Source organism: Grammomys surdaster, unplaced genomic scaffold (genome assembly GCF_004785775.1).
Source record: "Grammomys surdaster isolate TR1022 unplaced genomic scaffold, NIH_TR_1.0 125428, whole genome shotgun sequence".
Taxonomy (NCBI): domain Eukaryota; kingdom Metazoa; phylum Chordata; class Mammalia; order Rodentia; family Muridae; genus Grammomys; species Grammomys surdaster.
In genome coordinates this window covers 1,102,816-1,113,512 of record NW_021620295.1, presented here as the reverse complement: position 1 = coordinate 1,113,512, position 10,697 = coordinate 1,102,816, and positions in this window count along the sequence as shown.

The window sequence follows — 10,697 nt, the reverse complement described above, 5'->3', positions numbered from 1 at the left end:
AAACATAAGATAGATGATGAGGAAGATGGTACCCTGCTGATTACTTGGCCAATGAGTAGAGGGAGGAAGGGACCCACATCCAGAATTAGAAAAGCCTTCCTCTCTGCTCAGTCCACTGCTCTGGGTAGATGCCTGGCTTTGCAAGTAGTAAACTAAGTTGTCTCCCTTTCACATGCTTTCCCTCCATTGCTCTTAGTACTGAGCTGTGGCCGTTGTTCTTTACACAGCCAAGATCCTCCTGGACCTCTAGCCAGTGACCTGCTTGGCCAGATAAAAATAACAACAAAACAGCAGCCGTCCGTGGACCTCCTGCTTAGTGCCTTGGTCTGTGCTTGGTGGGTTCTATCAAACCACGAACAGAGGAGGAAGGTGAGTGAGGCTGAGAAACCAGGGAGGGGTTACAGGTAACCAAGGTTACAAGGAAGGGGAACTGCGCCTGATGTGAGCAGTTCCTGATGCTGTGCTGATACCAAGTCTAGCCTCTGGCCTTGGGACTCTCATGTCAGCTCCTGGCCTGCACCCCAGGTTCTGTCCACTTCTGACCCCTGTACCCTCTCAGTGTCTGCCTCCTGCCTGATTGAGCTGCTCCTGGTACCCAGAATGCTATCAAGGCTTCTTTTCTCACCTTTGCAACTGAAAGCTCTCCAACTTGCACTGATGTCACATTTTTTTTGTCTGGCTTAATCCTTCAGAACTCTGAGTTAGGCACTCTTCAGGAACCTTTCCTTGATGTCCTCTCCCTAAGACCAGGTAAGAACTGTATAGGTCATTGTCTCCATGGGAGGGTTGATCTGAGGGCCTCTCAGAGAGGCCGATCTCACCCAGGACACAAGGATCTTTCTTTCCTTTATAGCTGACAAGTCTTTGCCTTGGAATAGTACAGAGACCTGGCTAACCAGAAGAAAGCATTGGTTCTTGCAGCCTTCTTTATGTCTACAGTCACAGATACCCTCATTCTTTGCTTGAGGTGCTATCACTCCCTGCAGCTTATATTTCTAAGGTGGCCCAGCCAGAAGAGTTCCCATTAGCTTCAGTGAAGTGGTAGGCCCAGACCTGAGAAGTCATCCACGGCTTTTCCCTCTCCCCAATGAAGGACATCCCTGCGTAAAGAACCACTGGCTTCCAAGGACAAATACATCCCTGTACTTCAAAGCTGAGCTTGCTACCTGGTGCAGACAAGCAGAGAAACTGTGTAGGGGACAGGTACCTAGGTTAGAAGTGATTTCAGTACTACCAGTTCTTACTGCTGGAGTTCAGGGGTACTGTTTTGTGTTCTTTTTTGTTGTTGTTTTGTTTTGTGGTGTGTGTGTGTGTGTGTGTGTGCGTGTGTATCTTAGGTCAGAGACCAATCTCAGGTGTCACTCTCAGGAGTCATTCACCTTGTGTTCTCTTTTTTGAGACAGACTCTCTCATTGGCTCCTTGCAGATTTGGCTAGACTGGCTGGCCACTGAATCCTCCTGTCTCTGTGTGGAGAATACCCAAATGCCAGTCAACCATGGTATGGACAGGTTGTATTGTGGAATACTGAAAGATCTGTCCCAGACACACAGGACAACACTGATGAATCTTAGAAAAATGGTGTTAAGTGAAAAAAGCAAATTGTGGCAGACAGTACCCACTGGTTGTGTTCATGTTAAATTGGAATGAAAAGAGGTTAGAACTCTGGGATTGAGTGACAAACAATGACCAGGAGTGTGATACCTGACAGGGGTGGGAAAGAAAGGCCATTAGGGTGCAGATGTCTTTCCAGGCCACAGACAGCTGTTTGCTTTAACTGATGGTTGGGTCCACACTTCATTGCACCCTGTGTATCTATCTATACATTTTCCAAACAGTCTTTGTAGGACTTAACTATTGGAATAATTTAAAAATTTCACAATTATAATAGGACATTTTAGACTTTATCTACCCACAAATAGTCTTCGAGGAAAAAAGAAACAGACTTGCAAGAAGCAGAAGGCTATGTGTCCTCTGTGCATTATCTGGTCACAAATTTTGCATCTAGTTACCAAGAAGGACCCAAGTAGGGATCTTAGCAGAAAGAGAATAACTGACCTTCTAGAGAGCAGGCTGAGGTTGGAGCTCTAGGACTCTTTCCGTGGCCTCAGGATGACCAGTGAGCAGTTCTGAATGAGGCAGGAAGGCTGCGGCTTTAGAGCATACTTAGGAGGAGAATGAGCTCAGATACTCAGAAGGGACAGCTGGTTCTTTGAGGCATGTCCATACTGGCATTCAACTGTTGCCATGGTAACCAGTAGAGTTAGCATATTCTGCAAAGTCAGGAAGGCTAAGGGAAAAGCACGTTCTGCTCTTTCCCAGTGCTGGGTACTCGGCTTATACTATGCGACTTGCTGAGCAGATTATGACCACCAAGGTGGCCTTGAGGTGTTGGGCTCAGGTTTTTTCTGTCTCAGAACTATTTTCAGAATAAATGAATGAGCTCTTTCTATGGTAGCCACAGGCTCATTCACCCATTTATGTCTACTGTCTGATCTTAAGAGTGGGTCTTGGTCTGATATATTGTGTGTGATATGTATATGTACGTATGTATCCAATATTCATATACATATATTTGCATATGGTGTTTGTGGAGAATAGTGCTTGGAGACCAAGTGTTCATATCAAGTGTCTTCTGCTTTTCCTTTCTAGCTTATTTTGTGAGACAAGGTCTCTCACTGAACATGGAACTCACTGATTGGCTAGGCTGGCAGCTGGATGAGCTCCAGGCCAGGGTTTCAGATACAGGCCTCTGACCGACCCTGGCTTTTATGTAGGTATTTGCGATCCAAACTTGGGTCTTTTGTGCACGACAGGCACTTTGCTGGTTGGGCATCTCCAAAGCCCCTGATAACATCTGTCTGCTACGCCAGCATAGCTGACTGAGTTCCTTGGATCGGTGGAGGGCTGAGGGCGAGAGAAAGAAAGACAAGGAGTCATCTGGTAAAGACCAAATGCTATATTTTCAACTGCGTAGCTCCCTTTTATACTCCCCACAAAACAGGAACACAAACAGGAACAGGAATAGACGGGGTATTGGGCACAACAGCACAGGTGCAGAGGATGGTGACTCACAAACATCTTTATAAAATAAGATACAGTCATAAAAGGACAATCTACCCTGAGAATGGGGAAGCTTGAATGACAGACTGGATTGACCTGGGCACGTGCCAGCTGAGAACCTCTGTTATTCGCCATAGAAGAGGTAGGGAAAGGCTTAGAACAGATCCCTAGAACATTTCTGGGAAGTGCCCTATCAACATTCGACTTCCACTCTAGAACTGGGGGAAAAAATCTTTCTGTTGTTTCCAGCCAGCCAGTTGTCCGTTGTTTTTGACAGCAGCATCAGAGAACTAACGCGGCACTACCAGTGTGCCTAGCTGGTCATAGAATCACTACCAGGCCAGTGTAGAAGCTGGTTGCTTCAGGGCGTGGAGAACCCTCCATAAACATTTGTCACATCATGCACCCCAAAATGACCCAAGGCATTTCTAAAGGGTAGGCAGATAGAGAAAACCTTGTCTTGTCCCTCAGAATGATGGACACCATTCCCAGCCCCCCCTTCTGGCCCAGTCCTTGCAGAGTTCAGGTGTGCCATTCCCTGGGGACACGTCAGGACCTATTCCAAGGTTCCTTAGGAACAAGGTATCGCTGTGACAGAGCAAGGGTTATTCGGCTTCCCAGACTGCCTCTGTCTTCAGTCTACTTAGAGAGTAGATGGCAAAAGAAAGTTCCAGGCCTTGTTCTTCCCCAGGCCCCAAGCTCCGGGATCTGATTTCTCCTTGAACAAAGCCCCTTATTCAAGCACTATGGTAGACTCCCTGTTATCTGAGAGCTGGTCCTGGCCCAGCCAGGGAGCTGTGATTTGGGTCGCAGCCTGCAGGAAAGCGCCCCTTTGATTTGGCCTCTCCTGTTCCACCTCCCAGAAAGAAATCCGATGCTTCTGAACTTTAGGACCCTGTTTGCTGAGGCTCCCAGGGGGAGGGGAGTGTTGTTACCTTCCCTGGCAGTGAAGATTTAATTTGACCCTAGCACAGCTTCAATCCTGATGCTTGGGAAGTGTGGGCTTTGGGGTCCCCTGTAGCTAGGGTTCAGTCTTGAACCGGTAGTGTGATCCTGAACAGCAAATTTTATCCTTCAGAGCCCACACTTTGGCTTTGATGAAATGTGGGCTTGGGTTCCTTTGTCATGTGCAGCCATTTTGTGGTAGTCCAATAGTTAGGAGGCAGTTTTACGTATCTCCCCCAAACCGTGTGTGTGTGTGTGTGTGTGTGTGTGCATGTGTGTGACCCTAAACCCTATGTGTGTGTGCTGTGTATACAGTATATGTGACCCCAAACCCTGTGTGTGTGTGCATGTGTGTGTGAGAGCCCAAACCCTGTGTGTGTGTGTGCACGCACGTGTGCACTGTGTGTACAGTGTGTGACCCCAATCTCCGTGTTTGTGTGTGTGTGTGCTATGTGTGTGCACATGTGCTGTGTGTGCTCATGCACTGTGTGTGCAGTCTGTGTGACCCCAAACCCTGTGTGTGCTGTGTATGTGCTCTGTGTGCAATGTGTGTCTGTGTGAACTGTGTGTACTCATGTGCTGTGTGTGCTCATGCACTGTGTGTGCAGTCTGTGTGACCCCAAACCCTGTGTGTGCTGTGTGTGTAGTGTGTGTGACCCCAAACCCTGTGTGTGCTGTGTGTGCAGTGTGTATGCCCCCAAACCCTGTGTGTGTGTATGTGTGTGCATGTGCTGTGTGTGTGTGTGTGTGTGTGCAGTATGTGTACAGCAGTTACATGTGTGCTGAGGGAATGCAACAGGTACTTGTATGTGTGTGTGTAGCAAGTACATGTGTGTGGTGTGCATGTGTGTGTATGTGTGTGTGTGCATGTGTGCAAGAGGTACATATGTGTGATGTGTGTGGAGGCCAGAGACCTACCTCACCACTCACCATCTCAGGTGCTGTTCTTTGGGTGCTATCCACTTCACTTTTCTTTTTCTTCTCTCCTCTCCTTGCCCCTCTCCCCTCTCCCCTCCCTTCCCTCTCTCTCTCTCTCTCTGTCCCTCTCCCTCCTTCTCTCTCTCTTGTGCTCTCTCTCTCTCTCCCTCCCTCCCTCCCTCCCTCCCTCCCTCCCTCCCTCCTCCTCTCTCTCCCTTGTTCTCTCTCTCTCCCTTGTTCTCTCTCTCTCTCTCTCTCTCTCTCTCTCTCTCTTTCTTTCTTTTTTTGAGCTAAGGTTTCTTGCTGGCTAGGCTGGCTGTCCAGCAAGCCCCAGAGACACTGGGATTACAAGCACACCACCATGTCTTGCTTTTTTACGTGGATTCTGGGGCAAAAGCTCAGGCCTTTACTTCACCAGCTAACCACTTTCTCTAACTCCGAGAAGACATTTTTAATTTGTCTTCTTGCAATATCCACACTATGGAGGAGAAGAGCGAACCCCAGAGCCAGAGTGTAGATATTGGCTGGCTGGGCTGTGCATGTTCCTGGGAGACCTTGTTTGGTGTCTGTGAGAGGAATCTGAATTCTCTACTGGGTCAAAGCTGTTTGACGTGCTTCACAGGCCCTGGCTGTGTACCTTGGGCAGAGTTAGCTCTTAAAGACAGGTTTGTTTCTATCCTTTTATCTTCTTATCTTCTCCCTGGTCTCACTTTGCTCCTGTGTCAGTCAATGTTTTGTTGCTGTGAAGAGATACCATGGCCATGTCAGCTCATAAAGTAAAACATTTAATTGGGGCTGGCTTACAGTTCAGAGGCTTAGTCTGTTGTCCTGATGGCAGGAAGCATTGCAACATGCAGGCAGACTTGGTGCTGGAGAAGATGCTGGGAATTCTACATCAGGATCAGCAGGCAGCAGGAAGAGAGACACTGGGCCTGGCTTGAGCATTTGAAACCTCAAAGCCTATACCCCAGTGACACACTTCCTCTAACAAGGCTATACCTACTCCAACAAGGCCATTTATCCCAAGCCTTGCTCTTTTGGCTCCTGGTAAAGGATGCAGGATCTCATACTACAGGCCTGGCTAGATTCTTTTGAAATCTGATTCCTTCCCCTACCTGGTCAGTCTTTACACCTAGATGAACTAGGGTACCAGGGCCTCCTCCTGGGGCCCTGTAGTGTTTAATCCTCTCCTCAGGGTTTAATGCTCTCCTCAGGGTCCCCAGCACTTACCAGGACCTCTGTGGGGTTTATTCCTCTATTGGGCTCTTTACCCAGTTCTTTCTAGTGGTGTGTCTCCAGTGCCTGACACTCTGTACCCGGGAGGTGTCTAAGCCAATTTGTCAACTTGGCAGGATTTAGGATCATCTAAGAGACAAACCTCTGGGCATGGCTGTGATGGAGGAGATCCCATGTTGGGTTAACTTAGTTTAAAAGCCTGACCTTAAGTGAAGGTGGCACCATGCCGTGGGATGGGGCCCCAGAATTAAGACTAAAGGAGAAATTGAGTTGAGTAGAGGTGTTCCTCTCTTTCTGCTTCCTGACTGTAGGTGCAGTGTGACCAGCTGCCTCGTGTACCTGCTCCTGTGACTTCCTCACCACGAGAGACCTCACTGGTCCATTATGTACCAAGATAAACCCTTTCTTCCTGAAGTTGCTTTTGTCTGGTGTTTCCTCACAGTAGCAGATACAGTAGGGAACCTGCAAATTTCAGCCTGGCTTCCCTGAGAACTTGACCTTCAATCTACCCTTGAGTTCCTTCATGGGAAACAAGTTCTCTCCTTTCCCTCTCTTCTCTCGCTCAATTTATTGAGCTTCTTCCATGAGCTAGGAGCTGGGGACACAGTGGTCAACTATGACTCAAACACAGTCTCTCTTTCTTCTGTGATAAATTACAGGGTTAAAGATGTAGTCACAACTGCTGTCAGCCCTGTGGACCCCAGAGTGCTTTGAGAATGTGCTGTGATTGCCCTTGGCCTAGGGAAGTGATCAGAAGAGTTCCAGGCTGACCTCACACTAGAACTGGTTCTACAAGTGCTTCTCTAAGAGGAATGTCTGCTTTCGCTAGGGAAGCTCTTGCCCTGTGTAGATATTCTAAGCCTCCTAGGGAAGGCTTCCTGGTGGAAGTGTCAGCTAAGGGAACAACTTTTTCCCTCCCTCACAACCTGTAGTTCTTTTGTTTGTTTGGTGTGTGTGTGTGTGTGTGTGTGTGTGTGTGTGTGATTTTTACTGCGGTTGGGGGCATCTATAAAGATATCCAGGAGAAATTTTGGTCTGAAGAGGTCATCACAAGGTCGTGTGTGATAACACTGAGCAATTACAAGGCAGTATTTCTTCCTTCCTCCAGCAGCCAAAGCCAGTGTCGGGGCACCGGCCTCTGACAGCAGAGGGCAGCTGGATTTCCAAAACCAGTAAGTGAGCCATCAACTGGATGCCTTGTCCAGTGCCCAGCCTATACTCTGTTTGAAGCAGGCTTGGGAATTCAACTCCTGACCTCAGGTTGAAAAAGACCAGGGACAGAAGATAAGAAAAGCCCCACTGAGAAGCCTTGAGAGTAAACTGTTCAGTTTTCCTGTCTCCTATCTGCTTTCAAATGAGCCTTTCAGTGACTGCCAAGAGCCACTTGCCTCTGACCCCAGGCTTCCCCAAGGAACATTTCTGGTTTCTAGGAGTTGCAGTTTGGGGCCATTCTGAAGGTGGGAGTTAACAGGGAAAGATCAGTCACAGTGAAGAGACAATAACACATTAGCCAGTGTGCTCAGGAGAAAGACATCAAGGGCCTGCCAGATCCAGAGACTGGGCAGATGCAGTGGCAGAGGATTCTGGGATAGATGGAAAAGTCCAGAGTCTGAAAGGTCCTGCTCACCCCCTAGCCTGGGGGTATGGCTCTCACACTTGGATGTTTTCTTGGCTGGCACTAAACCTGTTGGTATCAGACTCGAACTCAGTGACATCACATCTAGGCGACCCCCACATCATTGCCAAGGCAACTGCCATACACTCCAGAATCCACCTGGCTACCTCACCTTTACCTGAGAGAGGCTACTACGTCACTGCTCATATAAAACAGGCAGAACTCCTTGACCTCACTCTCTTCCTCCGCCATCGTCTCCTATTTCTCTCCCCCCACCTTTGCCCTCTGCCTGGAATAATCCTGCCCCCCCTTGAAACCGTTTGGTCTGGTGTTGTCTGTTCTAAGCTGTGCACGGACGTCTAACAAAACTAGCTTTCTTTCTGGGTATGTGGCCTGCACAGTTGCATGGGCTCTGCTGCATCCATGGAAAGGGTGGATGGCCAGTTGACTGATCCTCCACTGAGATTCTTGGTAAATTTTGGACAAGAGGCTTACGTGTGCACTCTGCATGGAGTCCTGCTAAGCATAGCGACAAGGCCAGTGGCCTGACCATCTTCCATGACCTCTGGGAGAAGGCCGAGAAAGGTAGCCACCCACTCCTGGGGGATACTTGGAGTTCTTTTTTTACCGGGGCTGGGGGCTATGGGAGTGAATTCACTTGCCCTTTTCAATTTCCAGACAGAGAACTGAGACCCAGAGGGGAGGGATATATTCAAGATACTGATTTTCACGACAGCTGATTCTGACAACACCAAGTGTGGCTCTGGGTTCTGTTTTTTGTTTTGTTTTGTTTTGTTTTGATAAAGTTTCTCTGTGTAGCCCTGGCTATCCTGGAATTCAGACTAGGCTGGCCTCGAACTCGGAGATGTGCCTGCTTCTGCCTCCTGAGTGCTGGGATTAACTCAAATGAGTATTTTTATCTCCACTTTACATGCAAGGAAACTGAGGTCTGGAGCCTCTGTTCGACCCCACCACATCCCCTGATTTCCAAGGAATGTCAACTCCTGACCTAGGTCAGTTCCCTCCTCTGCACTCAGGGCAGGTGCTGGGAAGGGTGAGGACACAGTGTGTCTGGCCTACACAGTGCTTCCTGCCTGGGAAGATCTCAGCGCATCCTCATCTTGCCATTTCTCATTGATGAGCCTTGAGCCTCAGTGTCCTGACTTGTGAAATGGGAGTAAGGGTAGACCTCCCTTGTAGATGCTGGTGGGATTGATTGAGGAAAAGTGCGTGGGTCATGTGGCTCTGTGCCAGGCAGGCGAAGTCTCCAAGCCTCAGAACCAAAGGCCAGACAAATGAGCCCCAACAGGAATGAAGGCTGCAGCTTTATCTGTCAAGTGAATACAGATGCTCTGGGGAGGAGAGCATAAAACTGAAGCTGGCAGCCTCTGTTCTGTAGCCTTCCTCCTCTTCCTCCTTCTCCTCTTCCTCTTCTTTCTCCTTCTCCTTCTTCTCCTTCTCCTCCTTCTCCTCCTCCTCTTCCTCCTCCCCTCCCCCTCCTCCTCTTCCTCCTCTCCCTCCTCCTCCTTTTCCTCTTCTTCCTCTTCTTTCTACCCCTTCTTCCTGGTTTTCTCTTTCATTTTGTGATGTGGTGTCTGTCAGTGTTATGCACAAGAGCCCAGTCTAAGCCAAGTAGGCAATGTTGCCTCAGAGGAGTGGTGTGTGTCTAGGAGTTGGGAAAGCACGTGGTCAGGTGTCAAAGGATTTGGGGACATGCTGCCTCCTCACATCTTATGGGCTCTAGACCCATGCCTCACCTACATTAACTCTTCCACTGTGGGTCCTTATGGAGTTCAGCTGTGACCTCCCACAGTCCTGGGGAGCTGAGGGGATGCTTGGCTTCTCTCAGAGTTGCTATCTGAGGTGGTAGGCAGAGTGAGATGAGGTGTTGATATGGAGGGATGCTACTAAGGAGTCCATGAACCACTGATCTGGGTGCTGGAGAGCAGTGGCACACAGTGGCACTCTCATCATGGGTGGAGATAACTACAGGAATCAGCATAGCTCAGCTGTGCCTCTGGCTCCATAAGGAAGAAACACTTCATTACAGTTTATCCATGAAGTGCAGAGATCCATCCCATCTTTTTGTTAACTGTTGGTTTAAGTTGAAGAAAGATTCTGGTAACTCGAAAGCTTAAAATATGGCTCCTACTCAGGAAAGCAGGCTTACAGTCATCTCTGTAATATCAAGGTATGCCTACCAGGTCAATTTGGGAAGCTTCTGGAATGTTCCAAACAGTGGTCTGAAATTTTTCCTCCCACAAATTAAAAATACCTTGATTTGTTCCTTGTAGTAACCCTGGTTATGGCCAGCGGATTGACTTTGCAGATTAAAGCTTTCACAGTGCCGGGGAAGCTCTTAATGTGCCCGAGACAAGCGACACTGTCTGATTTCATCTCAAGGTTCACAGCGCTTCCTGTCACTCTGTATTTTGTCCTTGCTTCTCTGTTCTGCCTGGGTATGCTGGTTGCAGAGGCCATCATCTTCTCCAGGTGAGTATCAGGAGGAAATAAATGGTCAATAAGCCCCTACCCATGGAGTAACAGTCACACCCAGGAGCCTCAGCCACTCCTGCCCTCAAAGCTGTCTCCAACTCAAAGCCAGGATTTGCTGTGGAAAGTTGGTCAGGGCTCAAAGCAAAGCCTGAGATGGCTAATGAATTGAACATAGTTCTAATGACATAGCAAAGCTGGTGCATAGCCTACACACATAAGACTATTCTAAACACGTCACGGTCTATATAATTCCCACAGTGAGTCACTTAGATGGCAACTCTTACACACAAGGAAATGAATAGAAAACTTACGTGACATGCCCACATCCCTGTATCTGGTGACAGCAGGTTGGTCAGTCGGTAACTGTCATCATGCTTGGTATCTATCTATCTATCTATCTATCTATCTATCTATCTATCTATCTAT